General features: G+C 39.1%; 1 long non-coding RNA gene across 1 annotated transcript in view; it reads right to left on the reverse strand.

The window, feature by feature from the left end:
* Positions 1-15,410: 15,410 nt before the first annotated feature.
* Positions 15,411-15,691, reverse strand: part of LOC107565645 (uncharacterized) — a 437-nt gene continuing 156 nt past the window's right edge. Inside the window, exon 2 of the long non-coding RNA XR_001606401.1 lies at positions 15,411-15,441. This is a non-coding gene — a long non-coding RNA (uncharacterized lncRNA). The remainder of the gene's footprint in view (positions 15,442-15,691) is intronic.

Below are 15,691 nucleotides of genomic sequence, written 5' to 3' on the forward strand. Positions count from 1 at the left end.
CTCCTCTGTTTGTCTTATTTTTCTCTCAGTGTTTTTGTTTCCATTGTGTTGCATGATATGGATCCCTTCTTCCGCCTCAAATTCCTCCTCCTCCTGCTGGAGCAGGGGGACAGATCTCTCGAGGACCATACAAGATTTTTCCGGCTGCTAGCACCACCAGCTACCCGGATGACGCGCCGTCCTCGAGAGGATTTCATCGCCTTCGTGGAGTGGACTCTGGATGATCTCGTCAGATCCACTTCAGACCCAGTGCCCAGTCCACCATCTCCCCGCGGTGCGGAGCATCAGCCCGAGTCCACCGATGGCGGAGAGCCAATTCCCACTGCGATCGACGAGCCAGAGCAAAGCCAAGCGACTGAGCGGAGGATCGCCCCGGATGTGGAGCTCAATCCGTCAGACCAGGTGCGAGAGCCGGTGACAATGCCAGCCATGAGGGAGAAAGCCACGGACGGTGTGAGCGTGGAGAGGAGCTCCGCCCCCTGCACCGCGGCTGAGGGTGAGTGGAGTATGGCGCGGCGAATGTGCCACATCGAAGAGGAGAGGGCTCCAGTCCCCGAATCCAGTCCAGAGCGCCTTCCAGTGCCCGCTCCTAGAAAGCGCCCTCAAGTGTCCGCTCCTCCAGAGCACCATCCTGTTCCCGTGTTCAGCCTAGAGTGGGCTCCCGATCCAGAGTTTAGCCCTGAATGCCCGGAGGCTCACAAATGCCCGCCCTCCCACCCGATCCTGCCTCCTACACCGCTGTCGTCTTGCAGCCCCTCTGCTCGCCCTCAGCCCACCATCATTACGGTGCAAGCTCCATGGGTCTGCCATCCTCCAGCGTCACCTTGGCTGGAGAATCCCTCACCTCTGCCTTCAGCCTCCGAGGCCCGGACTCCGTCTCAGCCCGTAGACCCTGCGGGTCCTTGCTCCCTCGCCTCCACCGTCACCTGTCGCTCCACCGGGCTTCTTCGTCCCTCCGGCTCCGCCTTGGTCGGGTGTTGACCTGCCATATGCCTCGTGCCATAAGCTCCCACCTATGCCTCCCTCTGTTGTTGTTGTTACAGTGTGAGAACGCACCTTCTGGGAGGGGGCGAAATGTCAGACTTTTGGACCTGGTCAAGTTCCTCTCCTGATTTAGTTTGATTATGTTCCATTGATGTCACCTGTGTTCCTCAATCATCCCCTGTATAAAAGTCCTAGTCTGTTCAGTTTGTGTTTGTCAGGTCTACTCGTTCTCTACGTGTGTTGGCTCAAGCTCCTATTGTGGATTATCTCCTGTGTTTCCTTGATTAAAGACAGTTCTTGTTTACTCGTGCTTCCTCAACACCGTGACATGACAACAATTCTGTTTACATTGCACAATTATTATTTTTTTACTGAAAGTAAATAAGAGCACAGAGTAATTGCATTATAATTTGATTACCCCATTATTGCTATCAAAAATACGCTTACTTGTAGGTTTAATATTCTACATATGACCAAAATCCCTTTAAAGGGGTCATGGGATGCCCATTTTCCACAAGTTGATATGATTCTTTATGGTCTTAATGAATAGTGTCTAACATAGTTTGGTTAAAATTAACATTTTTAAATGTTCATGAGCTCTGCTGCCCCTGCCCCTGTCTTCCGAGCCGCTCTCTGAGGGACTGTTTACATTAGCCGCATTCATCGTGAAACTTGCTAATTAGCACATTATTAGTAAAGGTGATTTGCAAAGATTCATTAAAAAACCTTATACTCACTTCTTCTGTAGGTGAAGCTGGATCACGAATGATTCTTACGAACATAGATGCATTTAGGTAGATCAGGGGGCGCATTTTCTTTAAAAACAAATGTAATCCACTGCGTCTTCAGCGACTCAGATGTTGTGAGTAAATGACAACTACTATTTTCATTATTACATCCAACAACAGAACACTTCAATCGCTTAAGAGTCATTATTTTCTAAATCTGCTCCAGCAGTGAAACAATGGCAGACTGATGACAGCTCACTCAGGGCGGGTCTAAGGTAAGACACCAGTCCAGTCTGTGCTGAAACGCTACTGTCAATCAAACAATCGTGGGAGAGGCCTGTTTTAGTGACATCACACAGAAAGGCATCTGAGATCAGCTCGATTTGAGGAAGGGGTAAAGGTTTTAGTAGATAAAAAAAAAAACACTGGGTGGATTTTTATCATGATAGGGTGGTTGTGTACTCACACTACAACACACATTTCAGTTCAAACTACTTGTAAAAGTAAATGTACCATCCAATGACCCCTTTAAGACAAGTCATTTCACTCGGTGGCCATCTTTGAAACGCCTCTCAGGCATGCAAGTGCAGCTCCTATCTCTTTGAATGGGGAAACATCAAATCCAAACTCCAAAACTGTTCATTAAGCTTACGATTAAATTTAATATTTGAAATCACCAATGAAATGTGACAACAACTGTCTCATAAATGTTGTTTCTTTTGCTCAAATAGCGTCAACAAAGCTTATTTTTCAGGCTAGACCAGCCAATGTGTATACGCAGTCCTAAGCAAACGTCTCCGAACGCTGACTTTTTCTAAAGCAAACGGAGCTTCTAACGGCAGCTGCAGTGACGCGATGACTTTACCGATTAGCGATTGGCTCTTTTACTCAGAAGGCTGGGCTTCGTTCGATAGAGCGGTCATATTGAACATTGTATTTTTCCCCCTTCAAAACTATACCAGTGACACGTCTTAGGTATTCTATTGGATGCACTATTTCCAGGGGTTTCAGAACAGCATAACCAATATTGCGTCATCAGGCAGGCGTGGCCTGGAGAATATACCTGTAAAATGTTTTGCACTGAGGAAAACAGCACCTCTCAAACAGCACAAGTAGCGTCTCTGTCAGCCAGGGCTGATGCTAGGAATTCTGGGCCCTGTGCACTGTATTTGCTATGGGGCCCCCTCAAAATCACATTCAGTATGTGATCGTGGGCCCCACAGTCCTCTTGGGCCCTATGCATTCTGTCACCTTTTCCCCCCACTAGTGACACCCCTTGAGTTTGTCAGAGCATCTGACAGGGCGAACCGCTTTAAACTGTATGTGTTAACTATGTCTTACGAGTTATTTTAAAGACCTTAATATAAAGCATGTCTCATGTCTAGAACAAATTGGATTATGCACTTTCCCCACACCAGCTCACTCGTCTGCTATTATTCAGATGCACTCGTATCAAACTACTAACATTATATCAGTTTTAACGGTATTGCCTCATACCATATCGCTTATAAAAAAAAAATAATAATAAACGTACTGTCAGGATTCTGGACTGTCTATGTTCTTTTTTGCCCCTGTTTCTGTTCTAGTGTTCCCTTATTTGGTCTTGTTCCTGTCCTCGTTTAGTTTAATTAGTCATCACGTACACCTGTGTCTTCCCAATTATCCTGTGTATTTGCCCCAGTCTGTGTTTGTCAGTTCTTAATGTTATTGTGCTACGAGTGACTCCTGGCTACCCTGTGTTTCCTCCTGTGGATCATTAAAGACTGTTCTGTGTGAAATCCCTCGTTTTATATATATATATATATATATATATATATATATATATCATACAAACTCGATATATACCATCCAGCCCTAGTCATTATTTCAACGAAACACAAGACAGTAGTGATAATTTCTCTTGGATATGAGTCTGCACAGTGTAAATGGATGCAGTGATTCAGTCAGTTCAGCAAACAAATGGCTCGCAATCAGCCGTCTCCTCAAGAGACCCTTTATGTGACGCACATAGAGTGGATGCAAGTATCCTTCACTTTGCTGCACCAAATTACTAAAAAAAACAATATATTGACCCGCTTTTTTGTCATGCACGCTGTGTGCTTTTGTGATGATGCAAGATGAACATTGTGCAACGGGGGTTTATGTGAATCAGTGTAAAAAAACAGACCAGCGCTGCAGTGGTGCCAGAAACAATTACACTCAGATTCGGACCAAAGCAAACGTGCCCAGTGTGAAAGCCCTCTAAATTTCCTTCAAAAAGTCAAACTTCTGATTGGCTTTCTCACCTAATGAGAGTGTGACATCCTTATGATTTAAACACCACTGTATAAGAACACAGTGGGAGAATGGTAACTTCTGACATAAAGCTGATTGCTGAGCTAGACATACCAATATACAGTGTCTTGCGAAAGTATACATTTTTTCCAAATTTTTTCATTGCAACCTTCTGTAAAACTGCTTTCAATTAATTAGTTTTTTTTCTCACACCAGTCTACACTTCATATACCATAAAGCAAATATACATATATTCATGGGTGTCGGAAGCAGATGCCAAAAATAGATGCCATTTTTCTGTATTATGCCTTTTAATTAAACATATGCTTTTATAACCTAAAACGGTTACCACATACCTGGCAAAGTTTCTTAAAAATTAACACAGCAGCAACAAGTCTAATAAGTTGTTTTGAACAAAAATGATGAACTTTAACTTAAATACTAGCTTGTTTAGTGACAGTATGTGAGCACACAACCAGACCCACCTGAGCAGCAGTGATGCTAAGATCATAGGTATATTTTGCTGTGTCGCGGGAGTGCAGCAGGCGCAAGTATGAGGAATGGAGTTTAATTTATATGGACTCTGATTGAGTCAAGTGGAATGGATTTGAGGAAGCAGCAACGTGGAAGTCAAATCTGTAGCTAAAACGAGGAATGGAGTTCAATTCATTAGGGCATTCCTCAAGTGGAATGGATTTGACTGACAGCGCTTTGAAAAGTCCACAGATATATGCGCTGATTTAGAGACGATAAAAGTGGGTGGGTCCAATATCATTGGTCTTAGAAAGTGAGTGGGTTTTGTCCCACCCACATAGAATGGTTCAGACACCCATGCATATAATAATTACATGACACAAATATTGAAATTTAGCTCTGGAACATTCCAGTTTCACTGGATCATCTTTGAGATGTTTCTGTACTTTGGTTGGAGTTAACCTGTGATTCAATTGACTGGACATTGAAAGTGGACACTGGTTTGGAAAGGCACACAGCTGAAAATGCAATATCAGAGCAAAAGCAAGCCTTGAAGTCAGATGAACGGCCTGTAGAGCTGAGAGAAAGGATTGTGTTGAAACACAGATCTTGGGAAGACTACAAAAATAAATACATAAACAGAATAATTGAAGGTTCACAGGAGCATGTGCCCTCCATAATTCTTGATGGAAGAAGTTTGGAACAACCAGGGCTCTTCCTACAGCTGGTTTCCTGGCCAAACTGAGCAATCAGTGAATAAGGGCCTTGGTTAGAGTGGTGACCAAGAAGCTGGTGGTCACTCTAGTTGAGATCCGTGATCATCAGGGTTTGAAATTAACACCCGCCAAATGCGGGTAAAAATCAGCTGGGGCAGGTAACGCTGTCAAATCACTAGCCAATTTGGTGGGTTACTTTTCGTAAATTATGTTCACTCATTTATTTCTTGGGGAAGTTCATGTGGCGGGTAACGCTGTCAAATCACTAGCCAATTTGGCGGGGTACTTTTTTTAAATTATGTTCACTCATTCATTTCTTGGGGAAGTTCATGCAGGGCAAATCTGCGCAGGTTTAGCACAAATACTGAACTCGTGAGACATCATGACATTATCGAGTATATTGTAAAAGCTAAACAAAACACACCTACAGAGGCGTGCATACGCAACGCAATGAAGTCTGGTTAGACCAAAACTAAGGATTTAGTGCGAGTGCGCATTTAGAGTGGTTCTTTCACTGCATGATTCAGTCTATTAATATGCATTAAGAACGATCACAAATAATTCAAGATAAGGAGGCAGAAAATGTATATATTTATATCAATTCATTTAGTTAATCAATATCACACGAAGAGTGCCGTTTTTTTCTTAAAAAATCAGCATGGTTACAAATGTGATATTTATTTTATACAACAGTTCAATAAAAAATAAGTTAATATCAAGAGACTTACGTTTTAGACACCATATTGGCTGTTTTTGCACTATTTCTGTGCTATTTCGCCAGCAAGAAAACATTCCAAACACAACCACAACACTGTTTTACGTCTCTGAGCAACATGATGTTGTTTTGTTTCTGAATGAATCAACTGTTTAAATGATTTGGTTCAATCGCAATTACTCACTTAACAGTGACTTGCTGCCACCTACTGGCGGTTTTAATTTCACATTTAAAGTATCTTTTCATTTTTTAAATAATTTCAAATATCAGATTTCAACATTTCATGTTTTCAAAACATTAGTTATGCATTTGTAACTGCAGTTTAAAGCATTCCATGTCCCTCTAAGCTGCATTAACATGTGTAAATGCATCTAAATGCCACTTCATATGCAACTTCTGCAAATATGAATTTTATTGATACTGATTTAATTTGTTTAGTAACAGCCTAAATGTATTATTATTATTATAATTGACTGATTAGATGTAAGAATTTGACTCAAAAAATTATGTACACTTTTAGAAAAAAATGGCTTTATAAAGGTAAGAATGCCCATAAAAGTTAAAAATCAATTTAAACTTACTGGAAAAGATTAATTTATATCACTGCTGTGAACTGACCCGCACACAGAATATGACGAATATCAAAAACTTTAGGAGTCAGCTGTCCACAGTAGTCCTTAATATATCAGCACAATAACACACTCAGCAAAATATCGTCTAATTATCTTTATTGATAAAATCACAGAAAATATTGAAATATAATTTTTTGTCAATATCGCACACCCCTAGTACTGACAAAATGATTTGCAATGGTCGCTTTGCCATGCCCAGTGTATAGACGGCCTCAAACTGTTGGTGTATTTCTGTCTCTTTTTTTTTTGGCTAGTAGACGTTATGAATGGCCGGTAACTTAAAAATGTATTAGCCAAATTGGCTGGTGAGTGAAAAAGTTAATTTCAATCCCTGGTGATCATATATGGAGATGGGAGAAACTTACAGAAGGACAAACATCTCTGCAGCCCTCCACCGATCTGGGCTTTACGGCGGTGTGGCCAGACTTAATCCTTCCCTCAGTGAAGACACATGAAAACCCACTTTGCAAAATAAAATTTACAAAATCCCAAGAGGGTTTTTTGGTGCAAAAAAGCACCTAAAGGCATTTCAGACTGTGAGAAGCTAGATTTTTTGGTCTGATGAACCTCAATTTCAAGTGTCATGTCTGGAAGAATCCAGGCATTGCTCATCATCTGCAGAGTAGCATCCCAACAGTAAAGTGTGGTGATAGCAGTCTTATGCTGTGGGGGTGTTTTTTAGCAGCAGAGACTGAAGTACTCTTTAGAGTACAAGGAGAGCTCAACACAGCTAAATATAGAGATATCCTTAAAAAAATCTGGTTCAGAGCATTCCTAGGACAGTGACCCTAAGCACACAGCTAATACAATGCAATATTGGCTTACGGACAAGTGGCCCTGCCAGAGCCTAGGCTTGAACCTAATCGAACATTTCTGCAGAAACCTGAAAATATCTGTCGTCTCCCATCCAACCTGACAGAGCTTGAGAGGTGAAGAGGTGAGGAGAAGAATGTCAGATAATTACCAAATGCAGATGTGTGAAGCTTGTCACATCGTAGCCAAAAAGGCTTGAAGCTGTAAAATTGTTTCAACTAAGTACTGAGTTAAGGGTATGAATACTTATGCAATGTACTTATTTAAGTCTTTCCTTTTTAAATTTGCAAAGTTGTGACACATGTGTTTTTGCTTTGTCATGGTTTATGGCAGCAACATAAATGTGAATCTTTTTTATATTTTGAATACTTTCTCAAGACACTGTATATTATATGTAATATTTCAAATTTAACAAGTTGACGCAGTTTCTAGGTGCAACAAGTTTGCAGCATGCAAAATAAACAGCTGTAATGTGTTGGCCAATCATTCACATCTGCATTTATACTTGTTTTTTTATTTCATCTTCTGTTATCCATTTAAATGGCCCTGTTTTACTTGCCAGTTGCATTTTGCTGCAGTTCAGATATCATTTCTCATCCTTCAAGACCTTACATCCTTTCTCATTCTCATGATGAGTGCACATTTATACACAAACCCTTGGCTTTACAACTGCAGTAATCTTTTGTTGAAAAGTTCCTTTATAACTTTGATTCAGCTATGCTTGAATTATGGTTTGGTTCAGAAGGCGAAAGCTGCAGCATCATTCTGGAAGATTCTGTTGAACTTTTGTATTCTTCTACATTAGTCTTTCAGCAGCTGCCGAATATTGGTTCAAAATAGCAGAAGCTGTTCTAGCCATACAACAACACTACAAAGTTTTTTTTTTAAATGTTCACTCAGGCAGTATTGAAATATAGATTCAGACTCTTGCCCTTTTTTGAGCAGCATAAGGGAACTTTTGAATGCTTATCTCTCACTGTGAGATATTACGACTAAAGGACTTTGTGCGTTTGGGGAAATAAGCACATTGAGTTTCCTGCAGATGGGATTCACTGGTCTATACCTGTTTATCTGTCTGCCTTTTATCCTCTTTTTCTCTGTCTGTCTGTCTCCATCTTTCCAGCGTGAGGGCAGACAGGCTTGTCCCCTGAATGACAAATGCTTGTTTGAAACGGTTAAGTCCATCAAGGAGACATAGAGAGACTGTGGAGGAGTGATAAATTAAATACATGCCTGGGGGAAAAGGAAGTGCAATGGAAACAGTGAGGAACTAAAGTGGAGTGATGTCAGAGAGGAGGAAGAGGATGATGAAGAAAATAGCTTCAAATGGAGGAGATTTATTTTGTGTACCGCTATCTGCTGAATGAAGTGCTCAAATCTGTGTTGTTATGCATGGGTGCTTTAAAGGGGTGTGTCCAGGGGCAGAGGTGGAAGGAGAAATAAAGAACTAAAAAAACACTGCTAAAAAAAAAAAAAAAAAATATTTGCCATCCGGCGATCACCGCAGGGGAGAAAACCTATTGTACACAATCTACTGCATGCCTTCTGTCGTCTAATTGATAGTTTATACTTTTTAGCAAGTAAAAGGTCTATTAGTATAATATTAAAAATGTCCACCTTCAGCTCGTGCTTCACATGTCTTTTTGCTGTTAAATCTTTACTGATTTTTATACAGGAAAGAATAACATAATTGCATCAGCTTGGGGCTCTGAATAAAACTGAGTTAAAAAAAAGACAATCATTATTTCATGTGTCAGGTTTTACAGGGTTATATGGTGATTTGTCAGAGAGAAGATTTAAAATTTTCTACAAATAGCTTATTTTACTAGCCTACTAGTCTACAGATCAATTGCTGTTGCATTTTCTAATGCTTTTGTTTGTAAGCTAATAGCCGTTTATGCAATTGCACTAAAATCACATTAGCAGTAAATAATAATCAGACCAAAAAAAATAATAAAAAAGTTTAGAGATGTCTCAAAGAGAATCAGAGCTGTTTATCAATCAGCCTGGACTGAAGCTCCTTTCACAAAGTGTTGATATTGTTCAGTCATAATTGCTATAAAGCACATTTGAGAGCACAGAAAGGAAAATTACCCACTTTGCACACCTTCTAACCATTATTATTTGCACAAATAGATTTTTTAAATCTGTTGCAACTCTGCTGTTATGTAGGATTTTTGCCATGTGAGAGCCTGAAAGCGAAATGGAGAATGAAAAAACGTCCCCTTATTTCAGGCGATAAACTAACCGCACGGCTCTCAATGAAACGCATACAAGAAAAGATAATTTCCTCAAAGAGCTCAGGTATCTATTCTCTAATGACTAAAGAGAACTTCTAAATTATAGTATTTAGAGATCTCGACAAAAACAAAAATGATACTTGAATACGCAATATCATGCCTTTTCAAGGCTTTTTGTGAAGCATATTGACTTGTCTAACCGAAACAGAAATAGAAAAGGCTATTGGAGAAAAGTAAAGGCTGTCTACACTACCCTCCCCGTAAATTAATTATAACAAGGTAAAAGCCTATTTACAGAGAACCAAAGAAAGCTTCTGAGTCACTGTATTTAAACATCTACTCTGAGAAACTTTGAAATTGTTCACTTTTTCCCCTTTTCTGTGGATGGGAGGGCGAATGGGGAAAAGAGGTAACAGCGAGCATCTCGGGCGGTTTCCATAACGCACCCCGGTTGCTCAGTGCATGTTGGGCTCTACTGTATAAATTCCATTTTCATTACCTTCTGTAATAAATTCAGTGTGAATCCTGGGAGGCAGGGGCGGCAAAAATAAATCTGATACATGAATAAACGATGTCCCTAGGGAGGAAGGGCTCCTCCTTTGAGAAGAAGATTGACTTCTCCAAGACGGGACACATCAGGCAGGAGGAGTACAAACAGAAATAGAAACCGCGAGTGGAGGCAAGCAAAACTTTCTAACGCATATTCTTCACCTCAGATTTCCTTCAATTTTGAGCCCTATGAACATTAACAAATGTTTCCTCTGACAGCTTCAGTTAAACATAAGGAGGGATATTTAAACAAAAGACAGAAAGAGATGACTCAACACGCACTTGAGTCATGCAAGCCACATCATATATAAAAAAATATTTGTATTAGCTAGTTAGCCAGATAGAGAAACACACCTCGTCCTAACAAGATTTCACAAATTTAACATGACAAGTTTCCAGAATCAGATAATATATTTTTGTTTCTCACTGACAGGCGGGATGCGTGACATTCAGAATTGACTTGAAAATGCTTTTTGAGTTTATATTCCTGAATTGACCCTGTGCAAAGAGTTTGATTGACAACTTCGGTGGACTTGAACTTGAAAATGGTGTGCACCGACGTCTTGCCGCGGTTGTCATCAAACTTTGAATATCATCAAATTTGCAATTCATACGATCAAGCACTTTTAAAAAATCTGCAAATGATTTTTAACAGAAATTATACAATGATTACATGCTTATTTATTAATGTACTTTTGAATGCTTACAAATGTCATTAAACTTAAGTTCATATATTACCTAATGCCATTTTTTACATTCATAAATGTCGTGAAAAAAAATAGCCTAATTAGTAATTTTAAGCACTTCACAAACTATTTTTGTTAACATATTATTCCTTAACTCAAAATCAAAGTCTGTAAAGATCATATATTTGGTCTTTGTTGGTTTTATAGACTTCTACTACTTCCACATCTTAACAAATCATTTATTAATTATTTGTTCATGTTTTTTCAATACCCAATCTAAAGTGTATGCTATTCATCATTTGTAAATCTTTATAAACATTTACTAATCATTAGTACTTGATTCAAAGCTAGTCGCAAACAATTTTTTTGTCCAAAAAATCCTCTATTGTGTGGTGTCATTACGTTTATTTAACTGCTCCCGATCGAGATTGTAGGATCTGTCTCACAACAGACCCACCTACATGATGGAGACACACACATCAAACCAGCACATTCCATGGAAGGTTTTTGAGGTTCGTCTCCCCAGCCATCTGCAGTCGTAAAACTCATGCTCTATCAAGTAAGGTGAAGCATTCCCTGGACTGTTTGGCTATATCTCAAGATAAGCTAAAAAGGACAGTACTTTAACGGTGCTTAAAGTTGTTTTACGGGCTTGCAAAGAGCAGATAGAAATACCCTCATGACCAGTGGACGCATAAATTGCTAAACTCCGATCAACAAAAGAGACAATTTTATAGCTCCCTGTCCCGCAGGAGATTCTCCAGCAGATGCCCAGAGCTGACCTGTACGTGATCGAGGGACTCACCCCTTTTCCCCCGCATTCCAAGGAAAGAGACAAGATGTCGTTTGACAATCGTTGCTAATAATTGAAAGTATAAAATGATCAGAGCATAGAATTACAAATAGTAGGTTGTATGTGTATATATATATGCTTGACGTGTTTCATGTAATCGGTGCAACTTTAACCAGTGTTTAATTACCCCTTTTTAGGAATTAAGGATATTAAACTGTGTAATATGTGAAGTTTAATCTTGAACGAATGAAAACCAGAAATGCAGAAGGTTGAAATGAAGTACACTTTAATAGTATGTACAATATTTGCATTTAAGAGACTTTATAGACGTATCAATATATTATTATAGGTGGCCTCATATAAATGAGAGTCTCTGGTTAATGTATGCACACTCCGCCCCTTAAGAAGTCGATTGGAAGCCAGCGTCAGGGGACGGACTTATGCCACAGAGCAAAACCCGAATGCAGAACAGAATCCAGGGGGGTTTTTGGTTAGCTAGCTGGCTTGCAACTTCTCCGGCTCTCGCTGGTCGCTGTGTTAGAGCACCTGCACGCGTGCTCACATTTACCATCAAAAGCGACCAGCAAACTAAAACTCAACACTTCAGTGATACTTCGTTGAAATCGTCAACAAACTTGAAAGTCTAAGACTCTCAGCAGATTGCTTGCGCCTCTGCGTCATCACAACTCACGAGGGGCTTCCCAAAGGACATCATACTGACGTCACCGACCCGTCAGTGACGGGGTTTCCCTCAAAGACCTCCAGGAAGCCCGCAGCAACCACGGAGTCACCTCAGCTGTCAACCAGCGGAACGCAAGTAAACAACATTCTATGATCTGCTGAACGGGTGAATTTAGATGCGTTGCTCTGTGAATTCTTAAGGTGAATTCCCATCCCTCGTGAAAACGAGATAGAACTATGAAACTCAGAACTCCGTTAACAGACTTTCCTTCCTCTGAACTGTATGTTTGTGTGTTTTAGCTTAAGTTTATGTGATCTAGAATAGCCAATAAATTTCATGTTTCATTTATAACTAATCAATTGTCTGGGTCATATAATTTCGTGTCAATTCTATTGCCAAACGATCCTTGCTTGTTACCTTAGCTCGTAGCTTACGCATAATAATTACCTCTCTTTCAAGAGCTGACAAATCATCAAATTTTGTATTTCACCCGTGGCCAGGGAGAATACAAAATTTACATATTCAATTGGTAATATACACTGACATCAGCTTCTCGCTGGCCGAGTAGCTGATAAAAGTATAAACTATTGAAAGTCAAAGTCAGTTTTGATCAGGTGGACCTCGAATTCTCAGATCGAGTTCTTTTAAAACCTGAGCTAGAAATAAACCTGAATGAATTAATAATGATTAATTCCCTTACAAATAAGTAAATTATTACAGAATGGTGGAGAAAAACAAAGCTGGCAAGATTGACTGAAAAATTAATGATACCAAGATAATATTATGAATTTTGTCTGTTTTATCCGGAAAAATAGATAAAAGACAAAAGAAACTGAATTTGTTGTGTTATTTTGGTTATGTATGTTAGCACGGAAGAGCGTGTTGTTCGAATATAAAACTCGAGTTGTTCTTTAGAAAGAATTGAACTGCAGAAAAACGTTTTTAGTTGTCCAACGAGACAAAACAAGTCGCGTCAGAGCGCACGAGAAAGAAACGGGCGTTTTTCCCCGTTTACTTTCTGTAAAAGGCCTTCAGAGTCTGATTTGTGTAGTGCGTGTTCCACTTTCAAATACAGCTCTGCTATTGTCTCCCCAGTCTGAGGAAATCAGTGTAGCTAGCTGACAACCCTCTTGACATTTAATTCACTAGAAACTAGTGGACGTGAAACGCGGTGCTCAGGAAGAGTGCCCAGACGATATTCACTTTGGGAGAACTAGGAAACTTGATCAAGTGAAAAGTGGTTAAGTCCACGTGTGTTTTGTCTGTAATAAGACATGTGCTGATATCCGCCGAAGATATATTTCGCCTTTCTCATCTCTCTCTCTCCTCTTCTCCTCCCATTGAAAAGAACAGACAGATGCAAACTTTATAAACCTTATTGCAATGTGATTTTAACCAAAAACGTCAGATGAGCGATCTCACAAGTACTTATAATCACGTTGGTTTAAAAGGTTGGCTTTTCCACTTCAGCGTGGTACTATCCTCAGTAAACTGCTACCGTTGTGGTGTTATTAACAATTAATCCTGGCCAGCCTAGGCCGTTTTACTGTAATGCTACGTTGTTTAATTCAGCTATAACGCCCTTATAATTTTATGGACATCGGTAAATATCAATTTGCTATACGTAAGGATCTGAAATTGTGAAGTACATTTAATAATTAATTACAAATTTGGAATTTACATTCCATTTCCTAAATTAATTACAAATTTGGAATTTACATTCCATTTCCTAAATTAATTACAAATTTGGAATTTACATTCCATTTCCTAAATTAATTACAAATTTGGAATTTACATTCCATTTCCTAAATTAATTACAAATTTGGAATTTACATTCCATTTCCTAAATTAATTACAAATTTGGAATTTACATTCCATTTCCTAAATTAATTACAAATTTGGAATTTACATTCCATTTCCTAAATTAATTACAAATTTGGAATTTACATTTCAGTTCATAAATTAATTACAGATGTGAAATTTTAATTTCATGTCAAATTAATTGCAGTTCCTGCTTCCACATGGCAACAGTGTTTACTGATGAAATTTGATTATAGGCGCTATTAGGGTTTAAAGACAACGACATTAGAAGTTTAAGCTTTAAGGATAACAAGTTACTAATACTGATTTCACGATTAATTACGTATTTGGAATTTTAATTTCATTTAATAATTACGGGTCCTGTGTCCATATTGCCACGATATTTGCTGATCAGTCAGCTATAATTGCGTTGCTAATTTTAATAACAAACATCATAAAATGTTTAATCCTTAACCATCAATAAGGCAATAACATTTTTAGTTCAGGACTATCATTAGGGTTTGAGTCATCCTGCTTCAAGATATAAATTGATTAATAGTAATTTTAATTACTCTCATCAATTTTAATGATAACATCTTTAAATTTTAACCAGGAAATACTATTGCTAACCTTAAATTCTAATTTAATTAGCAAATGGGCCTTCTTTCCCTCTCCCTTTCAGTTAATTAATTTAATACATTGGGAGAGCGAAACTTTTCTCTCTCTTCTGCTTCTCTCTCTCAGCCGTTTCCTTTTGAGGTGACGACTGTGGTTGCTTGCTGGGAGGTTGCCTATGGAAATCACAGAGCAAAGAATTTTGAGAAATTGAACAGGTATTTTGGAGAACGCCAGAACGCCGTTTCAAAATTGTCTTCCATTTACCTGTCACTTGCTTTAGAAACCCTACCTAGCTAAGAAGACCACAATTTGAAAATTTGAACAAGCATCCAGAAACGAAAAATTGGTGACTGGTGTCAATCGTAACAGCTAAAACCCAATACTGTCATTTTTATTGTTTTCCCTCACAAGGAGGAATTTTTAATAACAATCACAGTCCTGTGGTTTGTGGTATTACGAAATTCTCGTTCCTAAACGCCGGTTTAGAAGCATCCTTCTAAATCAAACTTAAACAAAAGGCAAAGAAGAAAATTCAATTATCCTCATTTTCTGCTACCAGAAAAGGGTATTTTGTTGTTTTATCTTTCCCTCTCATCTTACCATTAACTTTCTTTCTTTTCAAGAAAAAAAAACTTTTCTCTTACAGGAAAATTGGAAGCAGCCAATTACTATCCTGTCCACTGCTCAGTGTTGTTCTTTTCTTTTCCTTTCATCCCTCCGTTCTCTAGCTGTGCTACCTGTGTGCTTACTAATTTTCCCCGCAGAGACTACAAGTTAGGAGCACGCCCACCAGAGAATCACAGTAACCGAGAACTACACTCACCTGTCCCTTACACACTCACTGTCAAACCACAAGTGACATTGCACACTTACACCTCTGTTTTGCCTTGTTTGTTTTGTTTGGTTTGTTTCCTTTTCTTCAAGGTCTGTGTCAGTCTAGATTCTAAGATCTCCCTCATCACGCCAAAACATGTCTCGCACGACAGA

Source organism: Sinocyclocheilus grahami, unplaced genomic scaffold (genome assembly GCF_001515645.1).
Source record: "Sinocyclocheilus grahami isolate Dianchi unplaced genomic scaffold, SAMN03320097.WGS_v1.1 scaffold1014.1, whole genome shotgun sequence".
Taxonomy (NCBI): Eukaryota; Metazoa; Chordata; class Actinopteri; order Cypriniformes; family Cyprinidae; genus Sinocyclocheilus; species Sinocyclocheilus grahami.